The sequence below is a fragment of the Leptonychotes weddellii genome, chromosome 6 (assembly GCF_054177405.1).
Source record: "Leptonychotes weddellii isolate Sample4059 chromosome 6, ASM5417740v2, whole genome shotgun sequence".
Taxonomy (NCBI): domain Eukaryota; kingdom Metazoa; phylum Chordata; class Mammalia; order Carnivora; family Phocidae; genus Leptonychotes; species Leptonychotes weddellii.
The window spans coordinates 35542521-35561614 of NC_138374.1; the positions used below are offsets into that span (position 1 = coordinate 35542521).

Here is a 19094-nt window from a genome sequence, read left to right on the forward strand (position 1 = left end):
CCTCTTTGGTTAGATTTATTCCTAGGTATCTTATGGTTTTAGGTGCAATTGTAAATGGGATTGACTCCTTAATTTCTCTTTCTTCTGTCTTGTTGTTGGTGTATAGGAATGCCACTGATTTCTGTGCATTGATTTTATATCCTGCCACTTTACTGAATTCCTGTATGAGTTCTAGCAGTTTTGGGGTGGAGTCTTTTGGGTTTTCCACATAAAGTATCATATCGTCTGCAAAGAGTGAGAGTTTGACTTCTTCTTTGCCGATTTGGATGCCTTTTATTTCTTTTTGTTGTCTGACTGCTGTGGCTAGGACTTCTAATACTATGTGGAATAGCAGTGGTGAGAGTGGACATCCCTGCCACGTTCCTGACCTTAGGGGGAAAGCTCTCAGTTTTTCCCCATTGAGAATGGTATTCGCTGTAGGTTTTCAGGGACAAATTACTTCTTAACTGATGTTGGGATAACTGGGTAAGAATTTGGAAGGGAAAAGAATATCAATTAAGACTCACACTTCATTCACTGAAATAAATTCTGATGGATATAAAAGTTAAATGTTTAAAAAATCCACATAAAACCATAAAATGCATTAAGGATGAATATCTTAAGGAACTAAAGGGAGACTGACTTCCTAAGCCTCAAATTAATGGAAAAAAGTTACAAAAGAGAAGGATTTATAGATATGACCCTATAATTAAAAACAAAAATAAATAGGAAAAAAAAAAAAGACTGGAAAACATTTGTAGAATATAGGACAGAAAATCAGTATCTTTTATATATAAGAAGTTAATACAAATAGCTTTTCAAAAACATTAAAATCCCCACAGATAAAATGGGCTTAGGAACAGCTGCTTCACAAAAGAGGACACAGCAAAGGTCCTCACTTAACATTTTAATAATCAGGGAAAAGCAAGAGCTCAAAGAACCATTTTTTCTCTTCACAAAATTCTACAAAAAATATGACGAAACCTACCACTGACCACTAAGTGCTGAGCCTATGTTCTTATGATCCTCTGGTAGTATCATAAACTCAGAATGCCTATCAGGAAAAATGTTGAGCAACAGGGCTGAGAAACTGTGGAAGAGCTTACCTTTGGGAAGCTTAGCCTGAGAAAATACACAAAAATCTACAAGCCCCAAGATTTTCACGATAACATTATTTACAGCAAAGAAAAACACAAAGTTCCCTTAATCTCCTCAAATTGGGGAAAAGCTAATTAAATCGCAGTGCTGTACAATCAAAGGAATGTTACGTAGGCATTAGAAGCAAGAGAAACATGGGTTTCTCTTGCAGATGATATAAATTATACACACATTATAATTACAAATATGTTAATTTGTACATGAATAAAGTAGGAAGATGCCTTTTCAGGACACATGGTGCTCGTTTTATGCTCCTTCTCAATTTTTTCAGCATTTCCTTTAATATTTTTGCACAGTTCTCTCCCTTTAAAAACAACATTGTGTCGGGACGCCTGGGTGGCTCAGTCGGTCAGGCGTCTGCCTTTGGCTCAGGTCATGATCCCAGGGTCCTGTGATCGAATCCCATATCAGGCTCCTTGCTCAGGAGGGAGCCTGCTTCTTCTCTGCCTGCTGTTCCCCAGCTTGTGTTCTCTCTCTCTCTCTCTGACAAATAAATAAATAAATCTTTTAAAAATAAATACATAAATAAAAATAAAAACAGAGGGCGCCTGGGTGGCTCAGTTGGTTAAGCGACTGCCTTCAGCTCAGGTCATGATCCTGGAGTCCCGGGATGGAGTCCCGCATCGGGCTCCCTGCTCGGCAGGGAGTCTGCTTCTCCCTCTGACCCTCCTCCCTCTCATGCTCTCTGTCTCTCATTCTGTCTCAAATAAATAAATAAAATCTTTAAAAATAAATAAATAAAATAAAAACAGCATTGTGCATTGTGGTAACAGTTTACCTTTCTTCACAGTGTTTTATTATGTCTGACTTTCATTCTAAAGTTACTGATTTTGGAGACTGCATTATTTCATATCCTACACATAGTAAGACTTCATTAATATTTTCATGTCACACTATTTCTAGTTTGTATATTTCTCACAAAATGGAATGGCTATTACACACCAGCAGAAATGGAGACTCAGAACATGAATATGTAGCAAACAGGAGTCTAGTATTATAATACGGCAGACAGAGGAGGTTACTACTCATCCACTGTTAATAAATCTGAGCATCTGTCCAACACTTAGAAAGCCATCTGTTGCTTACATTGCTTTTTTTTTTTTTTTTCAGTGTATGTTTATCCCTGTTACTATGGCAGAAACATATCTGTGGCAGGAACCATCATCTTTCACAGAACACAGAAAAGAATAAACATGGACTCAATAAATGTGTTTTCCTTCTAATCATGGTTATATCTTGTTCCAAAATAGTAGATGCCTTCTTTCCACCAAGAGAATCAATTGTTCTCTCTTAACAAGAGATGTCTATTTGTGAAGAAAGCCCATGTGCCCAGGGTCTGACCATGAGATTAGGCACTTTTGCTGTTCAAACTGCATTTACTATAAAAGCTCCTCAATTTCCTGCCACCAATCACATAAACTTGCCTATTGTCCCCAACGCTTTCATGAGTTATGTAAATTATATTATGTGATTTAAAGGAAAAGGAGACCCCTGCTCTGGGAATGTACCTGGGCTCTCTGCCCTCCTCTTCATCTGGTTATTCAGTGGCCTCACTTATCAGCGATCCTCCTACCTCATACTTTGATCCTCTCCTTTCAAAGGTTCCTTCACATCAACAAAGTAAGTTTTCCAAGGAAATACTAGATGCTACTAAAGATTTATTAAATTCCACATCAATAAATAATTTTAAAGTACTTTGTGGATCTCCCATTTTAAAAACAAAAATAAAAACGCTTCCAATTCTCCTATCCTGTTTCCCTCTACGACAAAACTTTCTGACCTGTGCACAATGTTCTTCACTTTCTTGCCTTTCACAATTCAATTTAATGCAATCCAACCTCTGTTCCCCCACTTCACAGAAAATGTTCGTGGCCTTTCTTATTTACTGATCAAACTTGGAAGAAGAGCTCCAAATGAAAGTAACCAAAATAATACATACAAAACAACAACAACAACTAGGGGGCATAAAGATAATTTTCTAAAGTTTTTAAAACTCCTTTAAGTAAGTCAGTCAATATCCTCTGAGATGTACAGATGACATACCATCCACAGAGCTAAAATATGATAATATGAAAAAGAAAAAAATACTCTTGAAAATTAAAAATTATAAGCAAAATTAGAAATTCAACAGAAGGTTTAGAAAATCAAGTCACAGAGCTTGCCCAAAAAAGTACAAAAGTATGCAAGAGAAAATAAGACAGAGAAGACAGAAGGATCTGAGGATATAAGGATATATGCAGATCAGTTTAGAAATTCCAACATCTGACCCAAACGGAGTTCCAGAAAGGAGGAGCAGAGAAAACAGAGGGAAGGAAATAATGAGAGAAATGATACAAGAAGTTCCCCCAAACTGAAAGATGCAAGTCCCCAGATTGAAACAGCCCAGTATGCACCTAGTACAATGAACTGAATTTTAAAAAGAAAATAAGACAAAATTTTAAAAGGTCCACATGAACACATATGATCATAAAACCCCAGGATACCAAGGGCAAAGAAAAATCTGAAAAAGAAAATGTCCTCAGGAAAGGGTGGGGGGGAGTGAGGACCAGGGAGTAGGGGGTATTACATCCCAAAGAGATAAATACATCAAATGGAATTAGACCTCTCAACAGCACCAGCACCAATGGATCTAGAGGACAGAGGCATAATGCCTTCAAAGCTCTGAGGGAATATTTCCACACTGAATTTCATATCCAGCCAAACTATCAAATAAATGAGAAAAGAGAATAACGGTATCTCATGGTATGAGTGAAGTCAGAATATAAATTTCCCACACACCTTCTTAAAAAAAATTCCGGGAAGATGTACTCTAGTGAAATAAAGGACTAAATCAAGGAAGAGAAAAACACAGAATGCACAAAATAGTCATTATAACTTAGGAGAAGCACACAAAGTGAAGTTCCAGGCTTATAGCTACACAGCAGGCCTAGGAAGTATAGTACAGAATGGAACAGACATATGGAACACTTCCAGGGACAGGTCTCCAGAACAAAAGAAGTCTCAACAGGGAAGACAGAATAACAGATAATATCATGGATACCTTAGAGAACTGAGGATAAGTATAATAAAAATCATACAAGTGAAAATAAAAAGTAATTAACAACAAAACTACAGCAGAGTGAAAATGTAATCATTCAGCTCTAAACTGAACAATATTTAATACTGATAATGATGTAAACACTTTAATGCTATAAACAACACTGTGATATAAGCAAATCAGGAGGATTGGGAAAAGAGAGGTGGGGTATGAAAGGAAGTCAACAGAAAATTTCTAATACTTATAAGTCAAAAAAAAGGATAAGCATATCATTTGAGAATATCCAGGCAACTAGGAGAAGACACAACTGAGATATACACAGCCACCCTGGGGAGCAAAACAATGGTTGTGGAGAAGTGGAGCACAGTTATAGGACTTTGAGTGCTACAATCTCTGATCCACAGTTTGGACTGTCCCATATATCCTACTTTTTGACAGCAAAACAGAGCTCTTGTATACTCTAGAGCTCTTCTAAACTGTCATTTCTTCACTTTCTATGCACATTTCATCTCACTGCAATCTGGCTTCAATACAGTAAAGTCAACAGTGTTCTCTATGCTGTTAAGCCTAAAGGACATTTTCTAGCTCTCATGTTATTGGTTTTTCTTTTAATTCTAGGAGAGTTAAATAGGTGTTGTATTAGTTTCAGGTGTACAACATAGTGATTCAACAATTACATACATTACCCAGTGCTCATCAAGACAAGTGTCCTCCTTCATCCCCATCTCCTATTTCACCCATCCCTCCCACCCTCCACCCCTCTGGTAACCATCAGTTTATTTTCTATACTTAAGACTCTTGTCTCTCTCTCTCTATTTTTTCCCTTTGCTTGTTTTGTTTCTTAAATTCCATGTGAGTAAATTCGTATGGTATTTGGTATTTGTCTTTCTCTAACTGACTTATTTCACAGCATTATAACCTCTAGCTCTAACCATGTCATTGCAGATGGCAAGATTTTGTTTTTTTTATGGCTGAATGATATTCCATTGTGTATGTATGTATACACACACACACACACACACACACCCCACATCTTCTTCATTCATTCATCAATGGACTCTTGGCCTGCTTCCTAATTTGGCTATTGTAGATAATGCTGTTATAAACATAGAGGTACATGTATCCCTCTGAATTAGTGTTTTTATATTTTGGGGGTAAATACCCAGTAGTGCAATTAACTTCATCATAGGGTAGTTCTATTTTTAACTTTTTTAAAAAAGATTTTATTTATTATTAGAGAGCGAGAAAACACAAGCAGGGGGAGCAGCAGAGGGAGAGGGAGAGGGAGAAGCAGGCTCCCGGCCGAGCAGGGAGCCCGACATGGGGCTCAATCCCAGGACCCTGGGATCATGACCTGAGCTGAAGGAAGACGCTTAACCAACTGAGCCACCCAGGCACCCCTATTTTTAACTTTTTGAAGAACCTCCACACTACTTTCCAGAGTGGCTGCACCAGTTTGCATTCCTACCAACAATGCAAGAGGGTTCCTTTTCTCCACATCCTCCCCAACACTTGTTTGTTTCTATTTTAGCCATTCTGACAGGTGTGAGGTGATATCTCTTGTAATTCTGATTTTCATTTCCCTGATAAGTGATGTCAAGCATCTTTTTATGTGTCTGTTGGAGATCTGGATGTCTTCTGTGGAGAATGTCTGTTCATGTCTTCTGCTCATTTTTTAATTGGGTTATTGGTTTTTTGGGTGCTGAGTTTTATAAGTTCTTTATACATTTTGGATACTAACCCTTTACTGGATATGTCATTTGCAAATATCTGCTCCCATTCCATAGGATGTCTTTTAGTTTTATTGAATTTTCCTTTGCTGTGCAGCTTTTTATTTTGACGAAGTACCAACAGTTTATTTTTGCTTTTGTTTCCTTCACTGCAGGAGACAGATCTAGAAAGAAGATGCTATGGCCTATGTCAAAGAAGTGACTGCCTGTGTTCTCTTCTACAGTTTTTATGGTTGCAGGTCTCACATTTAGGTCTTTCATCCATTTTGAATTTATTATCAGTTTGTTCAATTTTTCTTTCTTCCTGCTTCAGTTTTGCTAGGTTATGTTTCTAGGAATTTATCCATTTCTACTAGGTTGTCCAGTTTGTTGACATATAGTTTTTCATAATATTCTTTTACACTTGTTTATATTTCTGTGGTGTTGGTTATTTCTATTTCATTTGTGATTTTTGAATCCTTTCTCTTTTTTTTTCTTTTTTTGAGGAGCCTGGCTCAAGGTTCATCAATTTTATTAATCTTTTCAAAGAACCAGCTCCTGGTTTCATTAATTTGTTCTATGGTTTTTTGTTTCTATATCATTTATTTCTGCTCTAATCTTTATTACTTCCTTTCTTCTGCTGGTTTGGGGTTTGTGTGTTGTTCTTTTTATAGCTCTTTTAGGTGTAAGGATAGGTTGTTTATTTGAGATTTTTCTTGCTTTTTGATGCAGGCCTTTGCTATAAACTTCTCTCTTAGAAATGCTTTTGCTTCATGCCAAAGGTTTTGGACTGCTGTGTTTTCATTTTCGTTTGTTTCCATGTACTTTTTGATTTCTTCTTTGACCCATTCTCTAGTGCTTATGTTATCTGACCTGACACCTTTACCCCTCCTAGTCTTCAAATATTCTCTTGTTTTGATTTACATGACACAACATTCTCATAGTTTTCCTCCTACTTGTCCTTCACCTTTGTAGATCTGTTTCCTTTAACAATTTTTTTTTAAGATTTTTATTTATTTATTTGGGAGAGAGAGCATGAGAGACAGCACGAGCAAGGAGGAGGACAGAGGGAGAAGCAGACTCCCCGCTGAGCAGGGAGCCCGACGTGGGACTCAATCCCAGGACCCTGGGATCATGACCTGAGCCGAAGGCAGCCGCTTAACCGACTGAGCCACCCAGGCGCCCCCTTTAACAGAATATTAAATGGTAGGATTCCCCAAAGCTCCATTTTACTCTCTCTGCTTCTCATTCTGTGTTCCCTTTTCCTGGGTTATGTAACCCGTAACTGTGGCTTCAATGACTACCTTTTTGCATTTTACTCAAAAAGAAAACACTGACAAATTAGACTTGATCAAATTTTAGACTTTTGTGCTTTAAAAGACATCATTAAGAAAACTGAACAGTGAAAAAAATATTTGGCAATCATATAACTGATAAAAGACCTGTATTCAGAATATATAAAGAACTCCTACAACTCAAGAAGACAAACAACTCAATTTAAAAATGGGCAAAAGCTTTTAAGAGACCTTTAACCAAAGAATATATACAAATAGCTAATAAACTCATGAAATCATCTGTAAATTAAAATCACGATAATACTATATCCCCACTAGAATGGTGATAGTCAAAAAGACATTCACTATCGACTGTAGGATGTGGAGAAACCGGAGCCCTCATGTATTGCCAGTGAGAATGTAAAGTGATAGAGACACCGTGGAAAACAGTTTGGCAGTTTCTTAGAAAGTTAAATATAAATTTATCATTTGACCCAGAAATTTTCAGTCCTGGGAATCAGCCCAAGAAAAATGAAAACTTAAGTCTACACAAAGACACCTATATATCAATGTTCGTAGCAGCATTATTCATAAGAGTCAAAAACTGGAAACATTCTAAATTTCCATAAACTGATAAATAAATAAAATGTAGCATATCCATATAATGGAATACTATTCAGCAATTAAAATGAACAAAACTAATGATGCATGCTACAACATGGATGAACCTCAAAAGCATTATGCAAAGTAAAATAAGTTAGACACAAAAGACTACAAATGTTATGACTCTATTTTTATGAAGTTTCTTGAACAGACAAATTCATGGGGACAGACAGCATTATCAGTGCTTGTCTAGTGTTGGGGTAGGGACAAGCATTAACTGCAAATGGGCACCAGGGAACTTTTGGGGGCAATGGAAATGTCTCAAAATAGGTGCATAACTTCAAATTTATCAACTTCATGAAGTATACACTTACAGAATTTTTACAGAATTTAATGAATTTTACAAAATGTAAATTATACCTGAGATGCTTGTTTAACATGGTCTACAAAGCCCTATGTGCTTTCACCACTACTTCTCTAGCCAATCTCATTTTGTACCACTCTCTCCCTCTACAGTCCAGCAACAGTGGCCTATTTCAGTCCCCTCAGACTTCCCAGCTCCTTCCTACCACAGGAACTCTATATATGCTGTCCTGCAATGCTCTTCCTTCCCCTCATGCTAGGACCATCCTGAGGAAATCTCACACTTACAGGTCTTCACAGCATCAATGAAGAACTTCTATTTCATTGACAATTATCACAGTTGGAACTTTACATTTATTGAATTCTTTAATTAATGACTTTCTCCCTTACTGGCTGTAATCTCCCCAAAGACAGATAACCTATCTCATGTTTACTTTTATATTTCCTCTTTCTACCCAGATGACTATCACATAAAATCCATTCAATAAATGTTGAATAGATCACTCTCTCTCAGAGAAGAGCCAGAACTAGCTGGGAATTTCATATGTAACTCAAACTATAACCAACACTGCTCACTATCTCAAATGCTGATCAAGTACCATAGTGGAAATTTAGAAAACAGTAACACAAATACACTATTTTTCATTCTTGTACAATATCCATTGGGAATAAACAATTGATCTTTAAATGGTTGCAACAGATGAACACATCAGACTAAGTTCAAAGTTGTAATATAATTCAAATATAGTGAAATGTAATCCACGTGGTTTAAGAATAATTCTAGAGGCACCTGGCTCGCTTGGTAGAGCATGCAACTCTTGAGCTCAGGGTTGTAAGTTCAAGTCCACATTGGATGTAGAGATTACTTAAAAATAAAGTCTTAAAAAAAAAAAGAATTCTAAAAGGCCACAATTACAAATTGTTGGGAATTACTGATAAAAACTTTTTTTAAATTTGGAGTGAGCATTTATTTGCACATTTAAGACAAAAGAAAACAAGTTTCGTAAGTTACAAATGAAAAATTACGATCTTTGAGTCAAAAATCCAAAGCAAAATAGTAATCCAAGCTACAAAAGACATATATACATGGTTAAACAAGGGCACAAAACATGCTATCACATTAACAAGATCACCTCGAAGCCTTATTCCTTTGACGAAGCTAGGGAAGAAAGCTCTCCCACAAGCAGCTCACACGTGGGCCACCAACTAGCCCTCACTAGAGCACTGGGTAGCAAGGCAAAAACCTTAAGGTATAAAGATTACCCTACTCCTACTCTTTACTGAAAGACCAAAATTAAACTTCATGGTTTTGAGGATTTTAGGGAAGATGATAGAGTAACAGCACAAAGTCTCCATATGCCACTCCCTAGAAAACAGTCTGAGACAAAGCTGTTATTTAAACTTATCTGTTGGGGCGCCTGGGTGGCTCAGTCGTTAAGCGTCTGCCTTCGGCTCAGGTCATGATCCCAGGGTCCTGGGATCGAGCCCCGCATCGGGCTCCCTGCTCGGCGGGAAGCCTGCTTCTCCCTCTCCCACTCCCCCACTTGTGTTCCTGCTCTCACTAACTCTCTCTCTTTGTCAAGTAAATAAATAAAATCTTAAAAAAATAAAAATAAAAATAAATAAAATAAATAAATAAATAAATAAACTTACCTGTTAAGATTGAACTTCAAAGACAATGAGTTCTTTTAAAATATAAAATGAATTTAAAAATTTAAATGCAACAGAATAAAGCAGTAACTACCAGAAAATTTATATGCAATTTCCAAAAGTGAAGAAATCATAAAACACACAAACATATCCCACAGACTAAAGTTTACTCAGAAACTCAGAAACAATTAAAGACAATAGTTTGTTAATTTTTAAATCTCCTAAATTAATTCAGAGCATGACTAGAGGTAATAAAGGATAAAATTAATGAATGTTATATTTTAAAAAATACATAAGCAATGCCAAAGTAGAAAATGAAATTCAAAGTATAAACAGTATAAACATGATAAAGCAAAAAAAAAAAAAAGGGTGAAAAGTATAGATATAACACCTGTGGATAATAATGCTGGAGGAAAAACAACAGATGAAAGCACCCGCAAAAACTTCAGTGCCTCACGTGCATTAACTCATTTAATTCTCACAGCAGTGCCAGGAGGTAGAGAAACTGTTTTATCGCCATTTTACACATGGCCTAGAGAAGGTTAAGCCACTTGCCCAAGGTTTCATAGCTATATTTCACCAAATATGGTAGCCTGCGGTGAGTTATAAGTTGAACCTAAAATACATAGGTTTTTTTCTTTTTTTATCTCACTGTGGCACTGCTATTGGAAAAACAAAGTTAAAACCAAGCGTGTTGCTGGCTTTGTTATGGTAGAGAAGCGTTATAATCACCATGGATACAGAAGATAACATGGAATCCACATGTGAAGTATTAAATAGTAACATGCTTTTTCCTGAACTTTTATGTATATGAAGTATCATTTGACCAAAGTAATGGATATATTTGCTAAAAATTCAAGAAAGACAATAATCTATATATTTCAAAAGTGGTTATTTTAAGGCAATAAGACATGCTTCAGATAGTTGTCTAACTTATAAGATATTTAACTATCATTGAGTTCACTTGCAAATTTATAACATAAACCACAGAAAAATACTGTTTTAGAACTGTAGTCCCTAACTTTAAACTATTATAACTACGTGTTATATATATAACATATCCTTTAACTATTACAGCTCTATAAAACTTAGAGTCATATCTTTAAACTATTCCAGTAGATGATTCAAGAAGAGGGGAAGAGTGGACTCCAGGTATGCCCAACAATGCTGCCCCTTGGGAGGAGAGTGGGCCTCTAAGGAAAACTGATGGATCCGGCTGCTACGTTCTTAGCCAAAAGCAAGTGGTGGGTGGGGCGGGTACCTGGATGGCTCAGCTGATGGAGTATGCGGCTCTTGATCGCAGGGTTGAGTTTGAGCCCCACGTTGGGTGTAGAGATTACTTAAATAAACTTAAAAACAAAAAAAAAAGCAAATGATGGGCAAGAGATGTGCTGCAGACTTAAAGGCCAGTATGTGTCACTGAGAATCCCAAGGAGCAGAGCAACAGAGCAAGTAAGGGAGAAAATAACGTGGGGCAGATGGGACTCAGCTAAAGACAGTGACTACCATCTTCTCCAATGACCCTGGGAGACCTCAGCAGAACCACTCCATCATGTGTGTGAATTAGGTGAACCAAGGAGGATTACTGGGTGAAGGACCTGGACTAACATCCAGATTTTCCAAAAGATTCTGAACCTGAGGAAAGTTAAGGAGGAATGCTCATGGGCATTCCCTTGCTCACAGGACAAATACAAAAATACTGAAAACAGGGCGCCTGGGTGGCTCAGTTGGTTAAGTGACTGCCTTCAGCTCAGGTGATGATCCCAGGGTCCTGGGATCGAGTCCCGCATCGGGCTCCCTGCTCTGCGGGGAGCCTGCTTCTCCCTCTCCCATTCCCCCTGCTTGTGTTCCCTCTCTCGCTGTGTCTCTCTCTGTCAAATAAATAAATAAAATCTTTAAAAAAAAAAAAATACTGGGGCGCCTGGGTGGCTCAGTTGGTTAAGCGACTGCCTTCAGCTCAGGTCATGATCCTGGTGTCCCTGGATCGAGTCCCGCATCGGGCTCCCTGCTCAGCAGGGAGTCTGCTTCTCCCTCTGACCCTCCCCCCTCTCATGTACTCGCTCTCTCTCATTCTCTCTCTCTCAAATAAATAAATAAAATCTTTAAAAAAAAAAAAATACTGAAAACACTCAGTTAACAAAAGGGAAAGAGATCTGTTGGGGTTCTTTCAGCGTTTCACTTCTAAGAAACGGAAGTGTGAGACTGACTGAGTTTAGAGATAGAAAACACTTTCAATGAAGTACAGAAATAGTCTACTTCCTCTAGTTCCTCCATTTGCTCTTCAAAGCTTGTCCTACAGAGAACAGTGCCTGATCCTTAGAGATGAGGAAAGAGGGACAGAGGAGAGATCAAGGTCACAGCAGCCCGGAGCCCTTCCTGGGCATTCACCACACTGTAACAAAGTGACCTACTTATATTTCTGCCTCCCTCACTGGACTGTGGGCAACTTGAGGGTTCAGTAATAGAACCATGACTAGAATACAGAGATATATTCTGGCCATTTATCACAGGATGTTTCTGTTTGCTATGGCTGGGAAACAAACTACCCAAAATTTAGTTGCTTCAACAGCAATGATTTCCTATTTCTCACAATTCCATGGGTTGGCTTCTGCTGACCTTACCTGACTTACTCATGCTGCTGCATTGGGTCCAGGTCAGACAGGGACGGGGCTCAGTGGGGAAGGCTGAGCCTCCCTTTGCGTGTGGACTTCCTCCTAAACTTCTTTATGTAGTAGCAAGCAGCACTCCAAGAGGGGAGGCTTGAGAGGGGTGACTCACTGCACATGGTGCCTCTGATTGGATCATGCCTGCTGATGTCCCACTGGCCAGTTCAAGTCACATGTCAAAGCCCAGCATCAGGGGTGAAGAAACAGACTCTACCACTTGATGGAAGAAACAAGCAGATTCACATTGCAAAGAGGCAGAGATATGGACAGAGAGAGAATTCATTAGGGGCTATTTTGTAACAAACTACCACTATTTGTGCTATTTTCCTCTCTGATAATAATTATTATTTTTATTGATAGAGGGGTTTTTTTATACCACAAAGTATTTTTATACTTATTACATTTAAAAATTTAATTAGGTTATTTAATTTGTAATTTGAAAAAAAAGTTACTGGGCACTATTTCTATTTCAGAATAAAGGATCCAAAAATATTTCAAGGCTTAAAGACTGGAATTACCTCTGGCAGCAATTCACATATGAAGTTATCATGTTTCTTCACAAATACATGGATCTTTTGAAGCATCTTTATTAAGTCGATAGAGGAACACATTTTACAACAAAAAAATCTAAGGCAATTATATTTCATCTGAAATGCTTCCTGCAAAAGGAATTCTTTTCACATCACATAATATAGAATATAATGCTGGTTGTGCAGACAGCCCTGCACCAAGCCAGCTGTCATCTTAGGCTGGAGCAAGCACCTTCTCAACTTACTGCAGTGAAGTGCAGAAACCAGAGTGGGGCTTGCCTCACTCTTCAGTCTTACCTCCCTCACCTTCTAAGATATGTCTGTCCAGCCAGGACAAATCTTCTCAAGGACCCCTGTACATGCCACAGTCAACTCTACCCTTGTTCATTCTCATCTACCCTCTTGGGATGCTCTCCATACTGTGTACACTGGGCCATAAACTCCCTGGCCTTCAGAACACATTTTAAAGCTTGTCTCCTCTACAAGAAATAAACAGCAAGCAAGTTCCCCCTTTAATACCACCCATTGCACTTACCCAATATTCTTTACAGTTTGAACAAAACAGTCCTTCAATATATGCAATGGCTAATTTTATGTCAACTTGACTAGGCAACAGTACCCAGATACTTGGTCAAACATTATTCTAGATGTTTCTGTGAAGGTATTACTTTCAGATATGATTAACATTTAAGTCAGTAAAATTTGTGTAAAGGAAATTACTTTCCATAACATGAGTAGGCCTCATCTAATCACTTGAAGGCCTTAATTTTAAAAAAGACCAACCTCCCCTAGAAGAAGAGAGAATTCTGCCAACAGAATACCTTCAGACTTGAATCCCAGAATCAACTCTTCTCCGGATTCCCAGCCTGCCAGCTTCCACAGCACATGAACCAATTTCTCAAAATCAATCAAAATCTCAATCTCAATCTCTCTCGGTGTCTCTGTCTCCCTGTCTCTATCTCTCTCTTTATATATGTATGAAAATAGAACCAATAGGAGATATATATATATATATATATATATCATATAATATATATATGATATATCCAAATGTGTGTGTACACACACACATATATATCATATATATAATATATTTGGAGAACCCTATAGATAGATAGATAAACAGACAGATAGATAGACACATTTGGAGAACCCTAATATAATATACTATATACTTTTAGATTATTCCCATGCATATAAAGCTTAGTTTACTTAAACGGCTGAATTCTCTCTGAATCATTACATATTTCTTTAGCATTCCCTACAGTGTTCTATATAGAACAGTGGTGAAATACTTCTGTAATTTTAACTGGTGTTTCTTTATGACTAAACTTTGAATCCTTTCATTTCCTAACCTTTTGCCCCCACTGATTGTGACATGCAGGTAAATGCATGACAAAACAGTAAGTTGAAAGAAAGAAAAGTAACCCTGGTCCTGTTTTCTTATGGAAAATCCCAAAAGGTGGTTAAAGTCAATTAAGAATTAGTAATTTTGGGCGCCTGGGTGGCTCAGTTGGTTAAGCGACTGCCTTCAGCTCAGGTCATGATCCTGGAGTCCCGGGATCGAGTCCCACATCGGGCTCCCTGCTCAGCGGGGTGTCTGCTTCTCCCTCTGACCCTCTTCCCTCCCGTGCTCTCTGTCTCTCATTCTCTCTCTCTCAAATAAATAAAATCTTAAAAAAAAAAAATTAGTAATTTTAATATTAATTTGCATATGGGTGGTTAAATATAAAAAACTTGGGTATACTATTTGTTTTATGATCCTGGAGCCCATTCTTTTTAGTTTTCTCCCTCTAGATAGCATTTTCTAGTGAAAAAACTATAGTTAGAGAAAAAAATATTTCAGTCAATCATCAAAATAATAACCCCAGGCCTAATTTAAAAGTAATATAAATGTAAATCAGGAAATGGTTATTTGTTTTTAAAGTCAACTACCAATTCTCAGAGATTTTCACCTCATTATAAATGCCTTCTCTTTGGGAAGACATAAAATATCTGAATCAATTAAACTAATCAAACAAATGGAGAGACATGTATTTTCATAGGAATAAGAAAGCTAGTATGGCCCAAACACTGACATGGCTCATCAACATTTTCTGAGCACCTTCTAAGTGCCAGGATCCTACAGGGAACCGAGAAATGTTAGAAGGGGACTGTTTCTAGCCATCCCCTCCCTAAAATATACTGCCTAATACCTAGAACATACAGACTATTCACATTTAGTAAGCAAATCTCAGTAATGTGCACATTTCTGCTCCCACCAGTTATGTGCATATCAAAAATCTACTGTTTATACCTGTTAAAATAACCAGAATAGAACCAAAAAGGAATCGCTCAAGATAAGCCCTATGTCAACAAACCAAAACTTAACTAAATCTCTATGTTCATCTCTTCCAGAAAAGGAAGGTCTAGGTTAACCAATCAGCAACTGTCTGTTCAGCACAAGTTACCTAACCTGGCTCCAAGACTTCCCTTTGCTCCATATAAGGAAAGTAACCCTGCTCTAACCAATCAGCAAATGGCCAGTATAACTTCCTTGGTTCCTGCTCACTTTGATCTATAAAAATCTCCTTGTACAGCTCTTTCAATCTGCTAGATTGGATGCTGCCAATTCATAAATTGCTGAATGAAAGCCGACTAGATCAGTAAACTGCCTGTGGAAAATTTTCTTCTAACATACCCAAACCTGTTTATGTCAGTTGTACTCATGATTGCAATTGTATAATTTAATACTATGTAAACTAATAACAAATAAGCAAAAATGTGGCTACAAAAATAAGAAATTACTATTCCCATAAAAACTAAGTTGACTACTTTGGAAATTATCTATGAAGGCATATTATTTCCCTCAAAATTTTCTGGCAAATGGGTTTAAGTAAGACAACTACAAGAGACTAGGAAAAAAAGTACTCTAAAATGCTGGAATTCTGTGCTCAGATTGCTTCAAAAATTTCTAAAGTCTCAATCTACTTTAAAGAAACTGAAACTAAAAAATACAAGCGACCGTCTGGATGTAGTTTACACAAGAATAATTATCTGGGACGCCTGGGTGGCTCAGCTGGTTAAGAGTCTGCCTTCATCTCAGTCATGACCCCAGGGTCCTGGGAGGAGTCCCTCATCGGGCTCCTTACTCAGCGGGGAGCCTCCTTCTCCCTCTACGTGCTGCTCCCCCTGCTTGTTCTCTCTCTGTCTCTCTCTCTGACAAATAAATAAATAAAATCTTAAAAAAAAAAAAAAAAAGAACAATGATCTGGAACTCCAATCAGTGGAAGCATATTCAAAAAGACTCCTACTCTAGGTCAAAAGATCGGCCTCCTACATTCCCCACTACAGACTGACAGAACAATCTGTCAGTGGCAGTAACCTTGCATCTGTATGCTTCCTACAGTCAGTTATTCTACTTAAATTTCCCTGTACGGTAGCAAAAATTCAAAACTATACAGATATTCCAGTTATACACTACAGCACTATTTGTAACAGCAAGAGACTAAAGACAAAATGTCCATTAATAAAGGACTAGGTGTCGGGGCGCCTGGGTGGCTCAGTCGTTAAGCATCTGCCTTCGGCTCAGGTCATGATCCCAGGGTCCTGGGATCGAGCCCCACATCGGGCTCCCTGCTCTGTGGAAAGCCTGCTTCTCCCTCTCCCACTCCCCCTGCTTATGTTCCCTCTCTCTGTGTGTCTCTCTCTGTCAAATAAATAAATAAATAATCTTAAAAAAAAAAAAGGACTAGGTGAATAAACTACATCACATTCACACAATGGAATATGATATAGCTGTAAACAAGACAAAGAATATCTCTATATACTTGCATTGTATGATCTCCAAGAAATAACAAGAAGAGTAAAAAGCAAGGAGAGAAAATTATATATAGTATATTACCATTCATCTAAGATGGGGTTGAGAGGCAGAAATAAATATGTACCTGTGAGTGCACCTGCATGCATGCACACTTACTTACATGTTTTAAATGAAATGATAGGGAGAGAAGACCAGAACGGAGGGAACAAGGATCAGATAGGGTTTTCTGATCCTGCCTTGTTCCATAGACTCTGGGACCATGAACATGTTTTCCATAATTATTAAGCAAAGACACAAAAGACAAAAAAACTTTTTAATTCCTAAAATTCAAAAGCAAAATGAAACAAACCTAAATATTTATATAATCAGTGGTATAATCATACAAAAAGGAATTATTTCAAATGACTTCAAACACAATTTCACCATATATCCCTTGAGGATACTATCCTAAGAGTAGAAAAAAGAATCAGAGAAAAATGTTCTTTAATTCTTAAACCATTTTTAGTTATCATATTGTTAGTAATAATATTTATAGATATAAACGTCAAAGGAGTCCATGTCAAAAGGACCCAGGAGCCAATCTGAAGGTGCTCTCACTGGACAAAGATGGGACAACATGATCAATAAGAATAACTGTGATGGACTTAAAAAATAATCAAATATGTTAAAATTCATGTGTTCATAATAGTTTTTAAAAATGAAGAAAAAACATCATTTACCATCTTTGGAGATATTAAGAACTCTCCAAGAGTTATAAATAAAGAGAAAAAAACATTCATTTAACTTGTGTCCCATATGAACTGTTACCTCTGAGTAACTAATACTTAATAAAGGGAAACTTCTCTAAGATGTATTACAGCTAATAAATGAAGGAATGATGAAATCAGAACAGCAACATCTTGCAAGCCCCTGATTAAGTAATGGATCTATGCAAATTACAAGTGGCCATTAACATCACAAAGAAAAAACAATCAGGCATGAAATGCTGTTGGAAACCACTCTCTATGAAATATTCTTGGAACAAAAATGAACCTAAATCAAATCAAGTCTCTAAAATTAACATTCAGTTTACAGGAAATAAGGGGTTAGGGGGAGAAACACGTTAAATGACACCACTGGGATGCATTCAGCAAAATTCATGGTATGGGCAACTCCAAGTGACAGGATTTCTTCAGCAAATATGTTTCAAGAACAAAGTAAATAAATAAGAAGAGAAACCTATATGTTAAAAGATATTAAAGAGGGACGCCTGGGTGGCTCAGTCGGTTAAGCGTCTGCCTTCGGCTCTGGTCATGATCCCAGGGTCCTGGGATCGAGCCCCACATCAGGCTCCCTGCTCAGCAGGGAATCAGCTTCTCCCTCTCCTTCTGCCCCTCCCCATGCTTGTGCACTCTCTCTCTCTCCCTGTCTCTCTCTCAAATAAATAAAATCTCTTTTAAAAAAATCACTTCTAGGGGCACCTGGGTGGCTCAGCTGGTTAAGCGTCTGCCTTCAGCTCAGGTCATGGTCCCAGGGTCCTGGGATCCAGTCCCATGTGGGGCTCCTTGCTCAGCAGGGAGCCTGCTTCTCCCTCTCCCTGCCACTCCCCTGCTTGTGCTCTCTCTCTGTCAAATAAATAAATAAAATCTAAAAAAAAAAAAAGTCACTTTTATACAATTTTATTCCACTGAAGCATAACTCCTAGCTGAGTCTACACTAGGACCATTCTAGGAAGACAGATTTTGCACACGACTGAGGACACTGGCTGGGCCAGACCTGCCAAAGGCCTGTTTACAAAAGGGACCAAGAGGACCAAGAAATCTCTGTGGGTGGGCTGCAGGGAGGGGAGGGAGGAACAACAATTCACTGTAAAGCAAGAGCCCAGGTTTAATCCAAATAAGGCCACGGAGCATGAGAAGAGTTGTGGTTTGGAGGACAACATGATGTGCATCACTCACACTACGCTGCATAAAATAGGGGAGCTATAAATAGACACTTCTCAAAAAGGCTCTGTAGAACAATAAAATTTCTAGGAGTTGGCAGCACAGGAAGCAGAATCTGTTAACCAGAAAACTAACAGCAGCGTGGGTGACAATGACCATCCTGGTGCCCAAGCCATGATGACGCGCTGTCAAACGTAACGACATCTGCACTAGTAACAGCGGCTGCACTGCCAACGTGGGGCACGGGGTAAGCGCTCTCCGGTCTGCCTCCAACAGCAGCAGGTTATGTGTGTGGCTACGTGTGTATGCATGAACACACAAATGTAGAGGTGTGTGTAACATCCAACTATTAACAGTGGAACCGGAAAGCATCCAGAGAGAGAATGGGAGTGGAATCACAA

The 19094-nt window shown here is 38.1% G+C and overlaps 1 protein-coding gene across 8 annotated transcripts in view; it reads right to left on the reverse strand.

The window, feature by feature from the left end:
- The window catches only part of MARCHF8 (membrane associated ring-CH-type finger 8), a 159382-nt gene that overhangs the window by 71759 nt on the left and 68529 nt on the right, over positions 1 to 19094 (reverse strand). The window contains exon 1 of one of the 8 annotated variants that reach the window (XM_031038881.2): positions 12395 to 12793. The exons of the other annotated variants lie outside the window; for them this stretch is intronic. The gene's annotated coding sequence lies outside the window, so the exon portion shown is untranslated. Of the gene's footprint in view, positions 1 to 12394; positions 12794 to 19094 lie in introns of those variants that run through there. 8 annotated transcript variants of the gene reach the window in all.